The sequence below is a fragment of the Ixodes scapularis genome, unplaced genomic scaffold (assembly GCF_016920785.2).
Source record: "Ixodes scapularis isolate PalLabHiFi unplaced genomic scaffold, ASM1692078v2 PGA_scaffold6__148_contigs__length_123643588, whole genome shotgun sequence".
NCBI lineage: Eukaryota > Metazoa > Arthropoda > Arachnida > Ixodida > Ixodidae > Ixodes > Ixodes scapularis.
This window is the reverse complement of record NW_024609881.1, coordinates 72,057,315-72,077,706: the sequence shown is the minus strand read 5'-3', so window position 1 is coordinate 72,077,706 and position 20,392 is coordinate 72,057,315. Positions and strand designations below refer to the sequence as shown.

General features: G+C 43.2%; 1 protein-coding gene across 1 annotated transcript in view; it reads right to left on the bottom strand.

Annotated features, from left to right (window-relative positions):
• The window catches only part of LOC115317852 (acetylgalactosaminyl-O-glycosyl-glycoprotein beta-1,3-N-acetylglucosaminyltransferase), an 83,923-nt gene that overhangs the window by 61,271 nt on the left and 2,260 nt on the right, over positions 1-20,392 (bottom strand). The window lies entirely within an intron of this gene.

The window sequence follows — 20,392 nt, the reverse complement described above, 5'->3', positions numbered from 1 at the left end:
TCTGCCTGGAGGAGGTGAAAAACGTCTCGTTCCTCCCTTCTTCTCGTGTCCGCTTGGGGGCGCGTCAGTAGAAGGGAGGAAAATGTGCCGTTGCTACCTTTTCCCTTTATTCCTTCTTAGAGTGTAAGTGCCTAGGAGTTAAATGAAGTAATTCTTCATGACTGAAAATATGATGCACGTGATGTTTCTATTATGATCGTGCAAAAAGTCGGAAGAAACGACTTTGACGCTAGAGCTCTGTTTTGCTCGGATGGAGTCCGACCACTCGGATGGCAGATGTCTGGCCCTCGGCGCCTGGCGCACGGATCACCAAATAGAAAACTCCGTAACAAAAGAGTTTTCTATTTGGTGACCCAACTTGCCTCAAGACGGCACTAAAGTGCTAAATAGAAACTACCAGCTGGGATAGTCGTCACCCTCAGATTGTAGGATACCTGTACAAGTTAATAAAAAAGTAATTAAGTTACTGAATATTGACCATTAATAATTAATGGTCAATGTCCTTGCGCTGTTTTAATTTTTAATCATGAAATACCAACTAGCCCAAACTTCCACGTTAGTGAATATTGACCTCAAAAATAATACCAACTAATATTAAAAATCAGTCAGCATACACAAAAGTAAAAAAAAAAGAAAAAAGTGAAAGCCGTTTACAACTCCCTGTAACGGCGAATTAGAGCGCAGCTCTTGAGGAGGAGGAGGGAAGGGTACCGGGGGGGGGGTCAACTGACCGGGGGGGGGGGGTCACGTGACGATGGCAATGCCGATGATGTCATCACTGACGTCACTGATGACGTCATCAGTGACGATGACGATGCGGATACCGATAACGTCATTAGTGACGTCACTGATGACGTCAACAGTGATGATGACGATGAGGATGTCGGTGACGTCATCAGTGACGTCACTGATGACGTCATCAGCGATGATGACGATGCGAATGCCGGTTACATTAGTGACGTCACTGACGACGTCATGAGTGATGATGACGATGCCGATGTCAGTAACGTCATCAGTGACGTCACTGATGACGTCATCAGTGATGATGACGATGCGGATTCCGGTGACGTCATCAGTGACGATGCGGATGCCGGTGTCGTCGTCATCAGTGACGATGATGTCATCGGGGGTCACGTGACCTCGGCGGGGGTCACGTGACTTTGGGGGTCACGTGACCTCGGGGGGGTCACGTGCCCCCCCCCCCCCCTCCGAGGTCACGTGACCCAGGGGGGGGGGCTCGCGCGGTGCATTATGGGACATTTCCCATAATGCACCGCGCGGTTACGCCGACGGTGACGCCGCTCAAGCCGGAAACGGGCTCCTAAGAGCTGCGCTCTAAAAGAAAGAAACGCCGTAGTACTTTTTGTTTTCTGATTCGCGGCGGCAAATTCGACAACCTCAACCGATGCGCAATTAGATATGCACAAGCGACTTATGCATATATAGCTTGCAAAGGACGTCTGCCATGCTGGTGTCAGACACCTGACAAAAACTAAGTGAAAGGTGGGGTGTCACTCGTCAGCGAGCGTCTTGTGACTTCTAAAACCAACACTTAACTTAAGGCTACGCTGTCACGGGTCCAGGCCACATTTCAACATGAAATGTAGTATTTCGATTGTAGTTCCTCATTTACCCATATCTATCTAAAGGCAAATCATAAAAAATGCTTACTGAATGTGCTCAAAAGGTCTCAATTGTGCCATTGTTTTATTAATATTTTGATGCCCTTTTATATGTTGGGAAACTCCACAGATGCACCACACAGCAGCTCTGTTCTACAACTTAAAGCCCTTAAAATATTCCCAACGATGCGCCTTTCGCTTAGCAAGCTTGTTTTCTTGTAGCGCTGAGCACGCCTCGTTTGATTTATTTGAAAGACGCAAAGTGGTCGGTGTGGTTTAAACCGTTTTGTTATGCTGGGCCTCTCTGAGCGAAGGCTTGCAGTCACAGTTCTTAAGCTAAGAAACCGCTATCGATTTTTGATGCGCAAGCCCAAGCTTGTTTTCTTATTTATACAGTGGCAGTGTGTTATTCATTGACGGGCCCAAAAGAGTCTTGGGGGTATTATTTCCTTCTTACGAAGGTGATAAACCACTTCTCGATGTTTTGGTCTACCTCGCATACGCCGCCAAGTTCATGAAAATGTCTTCACCCCGGTCATGCCTAATTTCTTTCTCAAGATGTCCATCGATTTTTTACGAGCTTGGGTTTCGTCGTAATTGTATTCAGACGGTCAAAGACAGCTAATCGCACCTCGTGCAGTCAACCCGAAGACATCGAACATGCCTTCTGTTCGTAACCAACGTTCGAGGACCACAGAAATGCACTAATGGATACCTTTTGGCAAGGTTGACATCAACGCCAGCACAAAGTAGACTCATGTTCCCGAGAAGTGCATGAGCCAATCGATCAGTGCCACTCCAACCGGTGCTGGACCCCATGGATGCGGCGGGACCATCTTCTATACTTTGAAAAACAAAATGATAACCTAATCGGTTCATATCGCAGCATGGAGAACGTCCACCCTAATTGCTCTATGCGTCCCGCCTGAGAAGCTATACACAGACTTCACGTTCTTTTTTTTCTCATGCGCCTAGTAGCCAATGTACCATATAGTAGTCGTGCCGATATTTTATTCTCAAAATTTAAAGTAACAAGTATTTTTGACTTATATACAATACATTAATAAAGAAATATAAAGATAGTATTTATTATAATAACAAATCATTCCTTTCCTTAGCTTCGCTGGAAGAAAACTCTTCGTTTTATCCTACGCGTAGTCCAGAGCACTGGAGAGTGCCGCCTCCCAGAACCAATTACGGATTTCAAATGCTCCAGTATACTGTACCGTCTACCATTAATGAACTCATAAAAAACAATATTGACATAAAAATATGTCAAATAACCAAACTAGACAATTGTATTTTAACAAAAAATAATATTTTAAAAGTGCTGTGCTGTTCAGCATATCAAAAGCTGTATAATGTTCTGTATGTATTTTTTCTTGTTTTTTGCAAGTGCCGACTAATCTGCCCAAGTCTGTATGGGAGGCAGGGACTTGTCAAGCTACGCAATGTAGCTTTTTTCCCTGTCTCCTTCTCCAAACTGGAGTCAATAAAGTTGAATTGAATTGAAAAAAAAAAGAATATATTTTTATGAATCCCGGTTATTAGCTCACCGGACAGAAGCTCACCAAACAAAAGCTCGCCCAATTTTTCACGGACCCGTACAAAAGCTCACCAGGAGAAAACTTAATGTTAGTCTTAACGCGAGTAATGACAACTTAGGTGCACGCGTGCCACACTAAAATGCAACGATATATTAAATCTGACAGGCGCATGGTTTCTTCATTAGAGTAGAAACAATTTTATTTATCGATTGGTTAGAAGCGTATGCAGTCCCTTACTAGCTCTAGCAGTCTTCGTAGATCTGGGTGTACCTGGAACCCCTCGAAATTATTTTCCACACTATTCTTCAGAAGCAGAATGGTTTTTCGCACCCGCTTCTCTGGGGTGTCACCTCTCCGGGCTATGGCAACGAGCGCCTGATTTTCCTGTAGGCATTCAATCAGCCGACGCTTGGATGGGCGTGGCCGACAATCTTCTGGAACGCGGTATTCCATGCTTCGCAGGTGTTGTTCGTCCAATCTTAATCTTGAAGAGTGGCGTCGTACATATTCCACCGTTGCGCGGGAAACTCCGGTCGTCGTTGGCACACAGTTAGGCAAAGGGAAGAATTCGCTTTGGGTGCCGCCGAAGAAGGAGCAGAAGCATAACAGAATGGGCCGTTAACGTGCGTGCAATTAAATTAATTCGACCGGCTGCCGATGTCACCGGCAGACTTTTCCCTGATGTAGGTTGGTCCTTCAGGCACAAGCTGTGGTGGAAGGAACGCCAGCCTATCCAAAATCCCGCACAGCTTTCTAAATTGGTCTTGTACCAATTCTTGTACTTGTACAAAAGGCCCAACTCCCGTTCCTTCAAAATAATTTTAAAAATTTGCAACTGGATGGCTTGTATATTACAGTTTTGCTTCAGTTTCCCTTTCACATCGCCCTGAGATAATCCTTGATTTCAAATACATTTACGACACTCAATGACGGAAACAATTTAATTTTCCTGGCCATTCAGTTCAAAGATTACCTTGAACCTCAAGAGAACTCATGCATTAGTAATGAAGAGACATTGTGCCTAACCTTTATGTGCGCGTTTAGCGTCACATATAAGCACAATTAAAAAGGCGAGGTCGCCAAAGGGTGACTTCACTTCTTCGGTCACTTTTCGTGTTCAAAAACTTCGGTTCACGAAGTTTCTTGGGCGTGGCACCGGGGTGTTACGGCATACCTTGAGTCAAGCAAGCTTAATCTCATCAGCTCCACTCTGTTTCAGTGACCTAAATTTTGGTCCCAAATCGTTGTTTCTCTGCCGTTTATGGCTTATCTGTCGACACCTCTGCATCAGATGGGATGCCAATTCTCCTAAAAATGGTGCTCTGTCTATCGCGTCCGCACTTTATCGCAGGCCGTCTGCGAAAAGACAGCTGAGCTTTTGTTCGGAGAGCTTTTGTCCGGTTAGCTTTTGTCCGGTGAGGTCCGGCTACTATTTTTACCATTTCTCTTGTTTTCCCCTATAAACGGAAAAGTTGACCTCGCTTCAGGTAGGCTACCATTCCGTCCTACACTTAACATTCTTCCCATTTTATTCAATTTACTTGTTTCATTGCAAGATAAACAACATCCTGCACGCAAGAACTTAAAGGGCCCCTGAAAAAAAAAAAGTTTTTTTAGCAGCTTGGTTGGGGCATGGCAAGTCAAACAAATTAATTTTACGCGAAAACGAATTTTTTTTTTTTTTTTTAGTTCAATATTGACAGCGCGAGGCGCGATTTAGTCGGTAGTCGCCTCCTTTCCATTTCTTTTCTCTCTCGGCATTTCGGGTGCGTGGAGGAGAGGTGGATCTAAGGTTTAAAAGCGCAAACAGACAGGGACAATAGAAAATAACACAAACGACAGGGACAAGGCGCTTCGCCTTCAGTTGAGGTGGACCGAAGCCGCATTCGTTTGAGGCGGCTTCGCCTTCGGTTGAGGTGGACCGAAGCCGCGTTCGGTTGAGGCCGCTTCGCCTTCACGTTGAGGTGGAGAGAGCAAACGTCCATCTGGTTGAGCGAACGACCATTCTGTGACGTCATGGACTTTGCGCGCAGAATTTCAAATAAATCTCTCGCCGTCAATATTGCTCTAAAGATATATTTTTTTCGCAAAAATTTTAGTTTTTGACACGCGTGTTCGAACCAAACTGTTTAAAAAAAAACTTTTTTTTTTCCTTTCCAAGACCCTTTTAAGAAAAGGATTTCCGGGAAACAATTTTATCTTATGACGCGGGGTAACAGAAGTTATTTTGTTGGTCATAACAGAGCGCAAAAGAACGCTGATGGCGTCTTCGTCAAAATTAGCTTTGAGAGCGACCACTGGAATTAGATTTGCATGTAACCAGGTCAGCACGACACACGATCTGGGAAAGATTTTTTTTAATTTCTTTTATGAATTTATTTATGCTCATCACCTTCGCTGGATTGGCTATAAAGAATGTCAACTACAGCGCGAAAGGTGTTTCATGGCAAAGGATTCACGCCAGTCTCGTTTTAATCCCTACTTTCATTTCCTGTTCCGCTTCACCCTGTAAAAAGTAGCAAGCCGTGACTAACCTCTCAGGTTAACCTTGACGTCATTGTTTTCCGTTTTCTTTTTTTTCTACTCTCACTATAGTTATCGAGGAGGGTCACAGGCTTCCGCCTGACTCAATAGACAGGCAGTACAAATAGAAAGAAACAACTTAAACATGTATAAATTATTCACGGACTGATTTCTTAGCAATTTCGAGCACTTATCACGTAGCAGTCGCTGGAATGGCATATCAGTGGCACGCACACTGCGAACGTAGGGCCTTTAGATCACGCTGTAGGCGATGCTAGTTTTTATTTTGATATCGCCATGGCGTCGCAGAAGGAAGATCGCCCTACACATAGGAAGTGTGCAGGGACAGTAGGCATATACGTAAAGCTTGAGTCTTTCCGCGTCTGTCCTTTATGATAATGCTGTGAGGGACCCAGGAAAGACACTAATTTAAAGTGAACGTCGTAATTCTTCAGGCAGAAAACTTTTGATTTCGGTACCAGTACTGGGCAATTAAGCTCGTTCACAAATTACCAGCAGGGCATATGTACAGCGAAGCATTCAAATTCATATCTGGTCAAAAGGGGGTTAGGCTAACAGTGTATTCTATTTATTGTTCATATTTTATAGCTACCATAGTCCCTTGCAAGACATAGAAAAATTTATTCATAAAAAGTAAAAGATTGCGAAATTAAAACTTTGATTTGCTCTATTTTAATGTATTCTTCTAAATAAATTAGTGTTAAACATTGATTAGGATGCAATAAATGCCAAGGTGGCAAGCGAGCTGGACAAGAATGGCAATAATAAAACAATTATAAATATTTAGTTACCTACAACCAGACTTGTGCCCGTTGCTTGAAAATGTAGTGGATTACAATTACAAATTATCGAGCTTCAAATGTAATGGATTACCATTACAGATTACTTTCGCTGAAAGGTAACGGACTACTTTACTTGTTGCATTACAAATTACTTTCAAGTTATTTTTTCTGCACACTGGTCAAGGAAAGAAGAGAAACAATCTTGGTGTTTTCAAATATCTTCTGCCCCAATACTACTTTCCATTTCTCATATTCAGGAGAAAAAGAAAAACAGAATAAAAGGCGATGGAAAGAAGCAGAGCCTACTCGGCGTTGTCTTCTTGACTTTTGTTTTTCGCATATTTGTATAGGCCTTGCACATTTTTTCAGCGGTTCTAGTGACCTGTCATACAAAAAATCGTGTTTTATTTTTAATTGTTCTTCTCTTCACGAAGCTTTTTTTTTTGGCTTGTTAAGTTTTATGTTGCTGAATTGCCTGCTCCACTTTCTGTATTATAGTCATATTCTTTTTTTCTAAGTGACGAGTAATTGAAGTAATCCGTTACCAATAATTGTAATGAGATTACATGACAAATTACTGCCCTAGAAAAGTAATGTGACAATTACAAAATTACTAAAACAGTAACGGAAAACAAGTAATTTGTTACTTTCAACGCATTACTTCCCAAGTCTGCGTACAGCAATATATTTGCCTCAGTTAAACTAAAAAAAAAAAGGTTCGGAATGTTGCATAAATATCATATTTATACATAATATATAGAATTTATTTTGTGTATTTGTACATCACATGTCCCTTACCAGGGCATACATGAAAATATGTCAAAAGTATGAAAGTAGTTGAAACACTTCGAAAAATATAGCCATATAGTTAATTTTCGCACAATTGAAAGACGTTCCTACGGAAGCGCCGTACCCACAGTTCCTGCGTGCACACGTTCTTGCTTTAATATTTACAGCGTCAGCTGTTAACCCCAAGCTCTCCGGAGATCGTTGTCGTATCCACAGGATACTCTCTCCACCATACATGGGTAAATTACTTCCAAAATGTAATTTAATTACATTTATAATTGCTGTGCTCTAAAAGTAGTTTATTACAATTACTACTATATGAAAAAGTAATTATTACAATTACAAATTACTTTTAATAAGTAATGCAATTACTTTGCAATCACTTATTTCTGAGAGCGACCCGACATGGGCCATGTTCTATTGAATGCAACACATATGTTCATTCCTTGCCCCAAGGTTTGAGGAGTCCTAAGCATAGATGCGCAAATGTCACGTATTGCACTTTCCTTTTATGAATTTTGTTAAATTCAATACAGAGCTTAAAGGACACATGCAAAGGAAAAAAACATTTTTTTAGACAGCTTAGATGGAAAAAGGATGTCATAAAACGATTTTACAACGAAGAAAAAAAATTTTTAGAGCTATATTTACGGCGCTATACGAATTTGTAGTTCGCGCTCGCGGGAGCCGCCGCTGGTCACGTGGTAGGCCCGCGCGCCGCCGCGCTGCGTGGCCGCCGCACGCTGAGCGTTGTGCGAACGCTGCTTCAACGCGTTTCTCCACGCCGCCGTCGCCGCCGCCGCACAAGTTCGTCTGCTTCGGGGCGCCGCCGCCGTCGTCTGACCGGCGCACAGGGCTACCACGTCTGCTTGCGCTTTTTCAGGAGTTTCCTCTGGGCTCTAAAAGTTACTTATTCGTCTTGGTTTTTTGTTATACTTCAAACAAAGATGAATAAGTTACTTTTAGAGGAATGAGGATGGCTAGTTGGGCTAGTTGGTTTTGCATCATGGTGTAATACGCCAAAACAACAGGGACAGACAAAACGAAGGTAGAACTAGACAGGACGCCGCGTCCTGTCTAGTTCTACCTTCGTTTTTTCTGTCCCTGTTGTTTTGGCGTAGTACACCATGATGCAAAACCAACTAGCCCAATACGCCGCGTCCTGTCTAGTTCTACCTTCGTTTTGTCTGTCCCTGTTGTTTTGGCGTATTACACCATGATACTTTTAGAGGCCATAGGAAGCTTCCGAAAGAGCGCAAGCACCACGTGATAAATAAAGACCAGTCACGTGATAAATACAGACCACTTTTCCGCGGTGCCCGCGGGCGCCAACTACAAATTCGTTTTGCGCCGTAAATATAGCTCTAGAATTTTTTTTTCTTCGTTGTAAAATCGTTTTATGGCGTCCTTTTTCCATCTAAGCCGTTTAAAAAAAAAATGTTTTTTCTTTTGCATGTGTCCTTTAACAGTTTGGGGCAATGAAATACCGGGTTCTTACATTTTTGATAAATATTAATAAATTAGTTCATATCCTGAAAGACGCCAGATCGGCAAAGAAAAAAAATTGGGTTGAGAGACTTCTTTTCAAGGCAAATAAAACTGCGAAAATTAGTCATATGTGAATATGTTACAAGTGTTAGCATAAAACTAATATCCACATGTGCTAGTACGACCGCATTCACATACAAACATCATGTTACTGTAAATGATTTAGATTGAGTTGAATTATAATGGCTCAGAAATATATAAGAACCGAATAGGGGCTCCTGAATCATTGGTGACAATATTCACAGGTGCGAAGTCAGTCTCCAAAATACGTATGCAAATAATATCAGAAGTTAAACCACAAGAAAATTAACTTCAAAATAATACGAAGATACAGATTATGCGACAGCACTGGAAGAGGGAGGTAAAAAGCTGGCTAAAGAGTAAAGAAAAGTAACTTCATAGACAATAAAATTCCCAACCGCGGCTGAAAGCAGAAGCTAAATTTTTTTCTTTGAATATGTTGGCATGTCTACGCTAATATTATCTGCTCGCACCGCAGATGGCGCTGCACGGCGCCGTTGAGGTAGGCTCCAAAGAAAATTGTCACACAACCCGCAGTGTAAGCAAAAAAAAAAAAAAAAACTGGAGGCTATTTTTGTTGTGCGTGCGTGTGCATTCGTGTCTGTGTGCGCGTGTACAATTGAGCGCTAGGCCTCTTGTGCGAGCGCTGAGGCTTTCGAGAGGTTCCGTGTGCGCCACAAAGTCTTGCAAAAGTAATTGTAATTGTGCCTGAAATTTTGCAATTACTGAAGCTAGAAAGTAATTAAATTGCAATTACAATTCCTTTTAGCCAAAAGTAATTAATTACAACTACAAATTAGCGAGGAAAGTAATTAAATTACCATAATTCAATTACTGTAATTGAATTGCAACCCAAGTATGCTCTCCACACCCTAAACATGGGGATTACAGGTCACAAAAGTAATGTATAGTTTACTGTACTCAAGCACTTCTTTGTTTATATTATAAAACTATTGTTCTTAAAGTGCGCGTTTTAGGGCCGAAGCTCCTTAGGGTCTAGCCTTGTCCGGCGTCCGTGCTCACATCGATTGCCATCCCATTTGTCTTCTTAAAAAAGGAAAAAAGTGTTTGCGCAGTCGACAGGATTCGAACCTGTGTGGGAAGACCCCTATGGGATTTCTAGTCCGTCGCCTTAATTAACCACTCGGCCACGACTGCAGGACGAGTAGGGGGCTCTCAGATGTGGTAGTAACTCAAAAGCTGGGGATTTCATGGATGAAATGTTGCATGTAGCCGCTCAACGTCTATACAGGAGAGGGCGCTGCGGTCAAATGCGTATATAATCGCGTTAAACTTTGCATGCATTGGCTCAACGTTTATAGACGAGAGGGCGCTGCGGTCAAATGCTCAAATGGGTATATAACCACGTTCCATACCACAGACTCTCTTTCTGATATGGATGAAAACGAACGAAAGGCTCGGCATGCTGCGGCTCAGCGTATCAGCACCACCAGAGCTTCGCCCCAATCAACATCATTCACCACGTGGAGGTGCGGTCATTTTTTTTTTGAGCATGGCTTTCAATGAGTTACATGCCCACTCTATTTGTGTCTCTCACTTCACCAAAGCTGTGATGGAAATTTGAATCACCATTAACCAGTTATTTCTGTTGATTAAAAAAATCAAGGTATACTAATTAACTTTCTAAAGTCTCGAAAAATGCTAGCCTTCACGACATTTGACCAAATGGTGTAAATCGTTTCGATGAAGCGTCGTTTTAGGAAGTGTGTGGCAAACGGGCATGAAAACTGCGCGCTGACGCAGGCAGTGACTTTCGGGGGCGCGCCGCGGGCACGAGTGCGAGCTCCCGATTAGCTCGCGGGTCTGTCGAAGACTGGATACTGAGCTTAAAGAAGCAAGCGCCGATCCCCACAAATGTTACCCCATTGAATGGAATGACCTCGTATTCAATGCCCGGTGCCCAATGAAGAGTGTGTGTATTTCGCAGTGTAAATTTGTACCATTAACATCAGTTACGTGCTGCGTCAGTCGACAGAAAGCAACAGAAATGCTATAAAGTTTGTATTGCATGCTCTTGTAGATATTAGTTTATACCATTTATATTGCTCATGTTTTGTTTTGGCGATAGCATATTGCTTGAGGGTGTTTCTATGTCAGAGCATGCAGTGATGGTCCGGGTCATATATTTTTTAAATATTTATGTGAAACGTATATACGTCAAAGGAATGTTCTTGGGGGCAGCATTGAGCTATACGTGAATGTTGTCGCGAATTTAGTTCTGCATATATAAAATTTCCAAGCTCCAAGTGTGGATATTGCCCACAATTCACTGTGGTACTTTGCAGTCATTGATTTTCACCGAGGCATGCAAGTAGTATTTATTTATCTATTTAATTACAGGCTTACAACACGTACACAAATTATTAAAAATTACAATAAAGGACTTTATTTAAAAGAAGCTACCAAACAGGTCAAGTCAGCACGTTTTAGAGACATTCATAAATTATTTACCAACAAGCTACTTTATATAAAATGGCAAAAAATATGTCAAAATTGGCATCTTTCATTGCATTTCACAAATATGTTTAGAATGTATGCTTCTCCATTATTCTAAACCGTTTTATTCTTGGTCTGCTGGGCAAGTTGATAGTGGACATTCATATTAAAAATAGCGCAAAAAAGATGGGACAAAAAGACGAAGAAGGACACAGGACAAGCGCTATCCTGTGTGCCTCTTCGTCTTTTTGTCCTGTTTTTTTTTTGCACTATTTTTAATATGAATGTTCATTATTCTAGTTTTGTTAATAATGCAAAAAGACAAATTTTTCTCAATGTACAAAATCGCGTGTCAATGACTTTAAACTATGTTGCATTAGACAAAAAAAATGTTGCTATTGCAAAACCACAGATGTCGTTTAGATGGCGTCCGGGCCTACCTTGCAGTGTGGAGCAAGTTCGGCCAGCGCAGTTTATCAATAAATTAATTTAAAGGACTAGATTTATGACGTAGCCACTGGTGTCAAATTGTCAACCGATAATCCTGCCCCGCCAAAACATTGTCTAACAAGAAAAAACTTGTATGGAGAAGAATAGAACATAGTCGGCAGTCTCTGACATTCAAGGAATTTGTAGAAAACAATACGGAGGAAAGCAGACGACCCACATCCCCCTCCCCCTTCTGGCGGTATTGGCTGAGCACTGTGTTTAATTTGATCTTCTGCAAAAGCAGAATGACTCCGTGATCTGAGACGCGTGTACCAGCGATCTGCTAAACTCATTGGAAAGTTGGTAATTGTCTAAAAAGACGAACCTATTTTTTTTAACCCGGTTGGAAATGCTGATCTACTCTAAATGCAGGAGCTAAGGCTTTCAGCTTTGTCTTGTCCATCTGCGCCACAAGTGACACACACCACCCCCGTCATCGGGAATAGAGACAGCCGGGTTTCCTTTTTGTTTGGTCATATTTCCTCACTTGTCTAGTTTTCATATCAGTTTTTCGCGTACATTGTGTGTTATACAGTTATTATGCACTACGCTTTTTTTCTTGTTGATATGGTGTACCTTCGACTTTGAATGCAACGCGTGTCCCGTCGAATGAAGATATCCAAGAAACAAGGGAAAACTCAAAGGTCCCTCTCCATTCAAGTCTTATCGTTTTTACGTCTAGCCGATACGGGACGCGTTGGAATGCTCGTCTGCTCCAAAAGATAGAACTGTTTTGTTAAACATAGGCTCCCAGCAGAAACCGTATCTAGACAGGCTACACGATTGAAGCGCAGGTCAAAACGCGTTGAGTTCATGTGATAGTTCTAACTTATACACTCACCATTTTCACCGAGAAAACATTTTGCGCGTTTGGCACGTCGGATGGCTCGTTACGAAATAAGGCATTTTCGCGACATCATCTCGTCACTCACTTATGCTGGGTGTCGTAATAATAGAGTGAGTAAGGCTACAAATGTTGCATAAAAAATAGAATTTGAATTTGATTCAATTTTATCGACTCTGTCGAGAAGGAGATGGGAAATAAAAATCCAGATGTCCACGGGTCTCTACCCTCAATGAGATGTGACACAAAATTAGCCACAAAACAAAGCAACACACTCCACAAAAAAAGCGTGCAATATTTAGTTCTTTTTTTAAGTACTGCCTTATTTGACCATTTGGCGTGCATTCTCTGCCAATGTTTCTTTTTTAGTAATTTTGTTGATTGTCAGTGTGGGGTAAAGTAAATCTACAAAGTACTTGAAGTAAAATTCAAAGAAAATGATAGATTATCTGTTTCAAGTAAGGCAGTAAGTGCACTGGGCACAATGAACTTGTATAAAAATGTACTTTCAATGTATAGTATAGAAGTACTCCTTTAGCAGAATCCTTGATGATGTCCTTCCATTCCCATATAGAATGCTTTTAACTGGCATGCATTGCCCCAAGGGTGGTTGGGGTTGCATCGTTTTTTTTCGGAAATTGCGTCGAATAGTAAACGAAGTGAAGTGGCCACAGAGTAGTTTTAATTTACGATAGCCTACGCAATCAAGTAATAGGGCACGTATTTGTTGACAAAGCGTTGTTTTGTAATAGAAATTTAAGAAGTCAAAATTTTGGGAATTTACTTTGCAGTCGGAAGTCGTATTTTTCTTGAAAAATACCAGAAAAGTGATTTAAATGAAGTACAAGTACGTACTCGGAGAATATACCTCAAGTAATGTACCAGTTTTCTAAATCTACTTGGATGAGTACTTTAAGTACGATGTGCCTGAGGTATTTCCCAACACTGCTGATTGTAGGCGGTATAATGTGAGGAAGCATTTGTAACACGTAATTCGTTTCGGCATGTAGCACTCTCCAATAGTGAGTACTGCGAATGCGATATCAGGGAGGGTTTTCACATCCCGCAGTGCCAAGTAACCAAAAACACTAGTTTAGCATGTTAGTGCGGTTAAAGCAGAGTTTTCTTCTTTTTTTAACGCGCAGCTCTTAGCCGTCCGTTTCCAGCTTGAGCGGCGTCGCCGTGGCGTAAGCGCGTGTTGCATTATGGGAAGTTCCCATAATGACGTCACGGGAGTAACCCTTATGAGGTTGACAAGAGTTACTGTCACGAGGGTTACCAGGGTTACCCTCACGAGGGTCAGAGAGCGTTACCCCCACGAGGGTTGCAAGGTTTGGTTACCCTCAAAAGGGTTACCCTCACGAGGGTTATGAAAGTTACCTTCACGAGGGTTACCCTCAAAATGATTACCCTCACGAGGGTTACCCCCTGAGGTCCCGTGATCCCCCTTGAGGTCAGTACCCTTCCCTCCTCCTCCTCAAGAGCTGCGCTCTAATCCCGCGTTACAGGGAATTGTAAACGGCTGTCATTTTTTTCTGCTACTACTTGGAATACTGACTGGGCATGATTATTTTACGAAACTTGGTGAAAAAATGCAGTGTGAATTACTGACTGAAAAGAAATCCTTTTCTTAGTTCGCAAAGGCACATCCCGGCTATACACCTTTCCAAGAAACACTCGACCCCAGACGCAGCAAACCGTTTTCGAGCCCATTCTCTGGGTTTGAGGCTAGACTCTCACCGGCGTCCCTGTTAGCCCTAACCGAGCGGACTGTGATCTCGATAGGCTTGAGGTATTAGCAGTGTTTGAAACTGGGTAGGTGCAGTTTCAAACACTGCTAGCGGCTAGATTCTCGTATTTTCCCGCTGTATTTTGTGTTTCATGGGGCATGGATTTTCCCGAGGTCATTGAGAAAGCATTATACCACATTTGAAAAAAAAGCAATATAAAACCTATAAACTATTTTTGTTAGGTACGCGCGCGACAGAACGAATGCGACTGGAATGTGTAGTTCTAGTTTTTTTGTTTGTTTTTACGTTAAGTTTTGACGGTGCTGCGCGATTCGCAGCGTGTCGAACGACAAAGCGCTAAGCTGTCGAAAATAATTTACAACAGAAGATAGCCGAAAGGCATGCATTTACCGATGGACAGGACACGGACATACAATTTAGCAAGTGTTAACATTCGAACAATATATTGTACGTACCACACGATGCAGCGTTATCTGAAAAGAATTTATTTGAGAAAGATCTCAAATAACACAGCCACAGTAGACGACAGTCACATCTTGACGACCGGACGGTATCCAAGCTGACTTCGTTTTGAGGCACGTTTTGGAGAGAGCCTCCTTTTTTTACAGCAGCACCAAGGCAAAGGAACGAACGCGGCTAACCCGTTTCCCACCCCAACCCGGACAACTATTTTTGGAGATGACTGAGGATTCTACACGGATTATATCTGGGAGGGGGGGGGGGGGGGGAGGGACAATGTTTGCAAAATCGCGTCGAGGGCCGTCTGACGTCCTTTACCTCCTTCGTTTCCCGTGAGTGTCGAGCAGAAAAGCTTGAATGGCCAGGCACTTACCGGCCTTATTTCTCACAATGGAAGATAACACAGAAAGGGTACGCAACACGCATAAAAAAAAAGTATAAGTGGAAACTTTCGAGGGGGGCGAAAAAACGTCGAATGCAAAACCGCAAAAATTTAGGTAGAAAACCGCACTGAGCGGGTCTTCACAGTCCAAGAGAGTGGCAGAAAATTTCTGATAGAGGGCGCGAGAGTCGCACCAGCCGCATCAGCAACATGGCGGCGGCCTAGGAGCGTTTTTTTAGAAAGGTGTATAGTATTGTAGGATCCTTTATTGCGTGACAGATAGGTGGGTGTCTGTCACCGTCAAGATCCGGAATCGTTCTCTTTGCTCGAGCTCCTGTCTCGCGCCTCTCGTTTCCCTAGTTGGCCATCTCGTCGTCTTCTCGTCGGCTCGGATTACCTTGCCGCTACAGGGTTCCCCCTCTAGCGTTGAGGCCCCTCAGAGGGGCCTCGAGCGATATCAATTGTAGGAGCGTGTCATGATGGCAGGCCTGGAGCGTTTCCGAGATCAAAACGAACAGTTCGTTGGGCATGCTTGGGAACAGCGGAAGGGGAACTGCTTGACGTTGAACTTGTGACATTTGAGCTCGGGCGTTTTGGGATGGCTTCATCAATGTAAGCTGGTTTAAGACGGTCCAAGGAAACGACCACCTCTTTGTTTTTAATGTCAAGAGTAAAATGCTTTGGACCACGGTGAAGAATCTTGAAAGGGCCGTCATATGGATCTTGTAAAGGTTTGCGCACACCATCCCGACGTACAAAGACGTGCGAGGAGGTTTCTAGCTCGGGGCTGACGAATGCACGGGGTTGACGTTGTTCTCTTGGGCTACATGGCTTAATCGCCTGCATCGCTGCACGAAGCCTGTATGAGTAATCAAGAGGATTAGGCATTGTTGTCTGTGCGGAAGAACAAAAGAAATCCCCTGGTAATCGCAGAGTAGTCCCATAAACAAGCTCGGCAGCACTGCACGCAAGATCAGCCTTGATCGCTGTGCGAAGTCCAAGCATAATAAGAGGAAGGCTCTCTGACCAAGTCGATGATGAATCGGTCGCCTTCAGAGAAACCTTTACCTGTCGGTGAAATCTTTCCACAATTCCATTGGCTTCCGGGTGGTAGGCAGTTGTGTGAATGTGGTGAATGCCTAGGAGTTTTGATAAGTTGTGGAAGACAGTCGACTGGAACTGTCTGCCCTGATCAGTTGTGACAGTCGACGGTACTCCGTAACGACTAACCCAAGTGGACAAGAATGCTTGGGTGACAGTTTCTGCGGTGATATCCGGGATAGGCATAACTTCGGGCCATCGTGTGAAACGATCAATGCAAGTAAAAATATATCGACAACCTCCAGAAGATGGAAGGGGACCGACTAAATCGAGGTGGACATGGTCAAATCGGTCGTCGGGGGGTGTGAATGCAGCCAATGGTGTGACGGTGTGACGACCAATCTTGGAACGTTGGCAGCTTAAGCATGTTCGTGCCCAGCGTCTGACATCTGCATTCATCTTCGGCCACACGTAGCGCGTTGAGATGAGGCGTTGTGTTGCTTTGATGCCTGGATGAGAGAGCGTGTGAAGGGCATCAAAAGCTACCCGACGGAATGCAGGTGTTAGGTAAAGTCGAGGTGCGGGACCAGAGACATCACAGATCAGGGGTTGTGGGCAATATGGCAGAGACAGCTCTTAAAGCACTAGAGACGAGGATTCCTGATGTTGCCTCAGTTCCGCATCCTTCTTCTGCGCCATAGCAAGAGCTGTAAAGTCGATGGAGTGTCTCTCAGGTGTGTAGGTGTTTATCGCAATTCTTGAAAGGGCATCGGCCACTGTGTTTTGTTGGCCCCTTACGAAACGTATGTCATGCGTAAATTCTAAAATATAGGCCATTTGTCGGATCTCACGTGCTGTATACGATGTGCTGCTAGATGTTAAGGCGTATGTCAAGGTCGGTAAGAATAAAAATATCTCGACCTTCCAGAAAGTGATGGAAATGTTTGATAGCAAGGTAGATACCAAGGAGCTCACGGTCAAATGTACTATAACGTGTTTCAGTTTGTGATAATGTCTTCGAAAAGAAAGCAACTGGTCGCCAATGTTCATCAACGAATTGTTGGAGCACCGCTCCCACAGCGGTATCGGAAGCGTCTACCATAAGTGAAGTTGGAGCGTCACACTTAGGATAAGATAGCAGAGTAACCTCCGAAAGTTCTTTTTTGATGCGAGTGAACGCAATTTCGGCGGCGTCATTCCACAGAATTTTATCGTTCTTCCTCTTAGAGCCACGGAGAAGTGAGTTTAGTGGTTGGAGAATTGCGGCGCAGTGTGGAATAAATCGCCTATAAAAATTGACGAGGCCTAGGAACTCACGAAGTTTCCGCACCGAAGTCGGAGGAAAGTAGTTTTCAATTGCCTGAACTTGAGACCTGAGCGGATGAATACCATGTTGGTCTAGGTGATGTCCAAGAAAATCCAGCTCAGATACTCCCAGTTCACATTTTGTGGCGTTGATTGTAATTCCATATTCGTTTAGTCGAGCAAAAATTTGGCGCAAGTGTTCTTCATGGAGCTCCTTGTTTGGGCTAAAGATTAGAATATCGTCGATGTAGGCGAAGCAGAAGGTCAGTCCTCGGAGCAATTGGTCCATAAACCGTTGAAATGTTTGGGCCGCGTTTCGAAGACCGAATGGCATGCGTAGGTATTCGAACATGCCGAAAGGTGTTACTACGGCAGTCTTCGGGATGTCGGCCGGTTCTACGGGAATCTGGTGGTATGCTCGTACAAGCTCGAGTTTTGAAAAAACGGTGGATCCTTCAATGGTGCTAGTGAAATCTTGAATGCGAGGTATAGGGTATCGATCGGGCACGGTGATGTTGTTTAGAGCCCGATAGTCCCCGCAAGGTCTCCAGTCACCGTTCTTTTTTGGCACCATGTGCAGAGGAGATGACCAGTTACTGGATAATGGTCGAACAAGTCCGAGCTCCAGCATATGCTCGAACTCTTGCTTTGCAGCTTTTAGACGCTCAGGTGCGAGGCGGCGTGGACGAGCAAACACGGGTTGTCCGGCTGTCGTTATGGTGTGCGTCACCTGGTGTTTGATGGGAGTTCGACTTCTGGATGTCTTGGAGCAAGGGTGACCAAACGGTCCTCCAAGTGCCGCCTGGCCTGCCGCCCGTTTCCACCTCTGCTACTGGCGCCAAAGTAGGCGCGACTAAAGTGACGTCACTGCGACGCTCAGCCAAGTCATCGGATCCGTTCTGATTCCTAGTTGCGAACAGTACTGTGTCGTGTAACCTAGCACACGTATCGCACGTGGTCATCATCAGCATCCCCATTCTTGGCCACGTTTTTATTTTTTTATGTCTGTCTAACTATTTTAAAATACATCTGAGTTTTCACGTATATGTGCTTATGTTGTCCTGTGGCAAAACTCTTGCATAGTGTCATCACCAGTTCGATCATTCTCATTAGCCTTCTGGCCTGTGCGAATAATATCAACTTCATCTGAGCTTTTATTGATGTGCGGTGCGTTTTTTTTATTCACAATCATTGTGTAATGTCATAATTAATTAACCGAATTGTGAATTTCAGAATACAATGTATGTATTAAATCACCTTTAGATTTTTCTTTTAAACTCTAAATTGAAGAACGTTTATTATGCAGCTCCTTTTCTTGTTTTAGTTATTTATTCCTCGGCTCTTGAGATTTTGACAAATCAGAAAGTATGGAGACATTTGTATAAGAGCGCGTATCGATCTTAGATTGGCGCCAAATACAAAAACAAATATGAAAAACAATGCATGTCCGAGGGTTTTCTGTGAAATAACCCATGCAGGTACCTGCGTAAAAAAGCAGATTGCGTATCTTTTCTTTTCTTTTTTTTTTCGATTGAGCTTTAACTGGATGAATTGAAGTAAAAGCATATCGTGATTCAACGGGAATTAGAGTTTTACGCAACAGCCATATCTTGTACAGACAAAATAGCTCAGCACTGCTCTAAGGCTATCGATACGCGTATAATTCTTAAAACACACCGCATACAAATGTACATCGGGAACACTAAAGCGACGCAGGACTAGAAAATGCGAGATGATTTTGAAAGACCTCGTTTTGGGGTGATGAATGCCAACATAAATGAAGGCATTCGTTGAACTCCGTCTGAGTATATCAAAGCATTCGGATCACAAAAATACACGCTGTAGCCTAATTTAAGTGCAATTCAGAGTAGTATAATAGAACAAAACGCAGTCTTCTTTTGTGCTAAATATAACCTGGATCGCTTTCTTTGAATCAGGAGCGCGGTGGCACATCACTCGGATATTGCTGCTGTACTGGCACGAATAGCAGCTGACGAGGCGGTGAATAAGCGAGGAAACTAAACGCCTAATGATGCGAATTTATGTAAAAAAAAAATAGTATAATGAAGTCAGGGGTGTCAATATAAGCATGTGACAGCAGGATCCAAGGCTAATGCACGAGAATGCGCGTGCGCCCTGCCAATAATTGGCCAGTTTTTTTTTTTATATTTATGTGCATTTCCTGCATTTTTTTGTTGTTTTAGACTCATGTGTGGTCTCATTGTAGTTTGTCTTTTTTTTATTGTACAGCGCGTTAGAAAGTCTTGTGTTTTATTTTTTTGTGCACCTTTACACTCCCGTCACAGCCACAAAACACTAACGGTCTAAAAAAAGAAAACAAAAACCGATTGATCACATGTGGCAACCTACAGTCGGGAAAATTCTAGACCGGAACAAACAACTTACGCGATTCAACCGAACCATTGCAGGGTCTGTTCGGTGATCAATGCAGGTACCTTTCCCGGCGAGTAACCTACCTGCTAGCGGGAGTTTAACGTCACATGACAGGCTCCGTGGGGACTAGAAACTAAGGATACTAGTGTTCCAGGCGAATGGATGACGTATAGACCGTCCTCGCTTCGACTATTCCAGTCCGATTTCGCTCGCTGAAAAAAGTATGAGGAGGTTCGAACTGAGCGTGAAATGAACCGTATTCATGTACTGTAAGGGCGCCATGTAAAGTTATGCCTGGTAAAGGTCGTGCTAAGCGAGAATCATAGAAAAGCGACTGTCAAGGCTTACTCCTGCTGAGCGTAATAGACTCGAACGCTAGGTGACTGGAACATGACCTAAAAATCCCTCGTGCGAGTG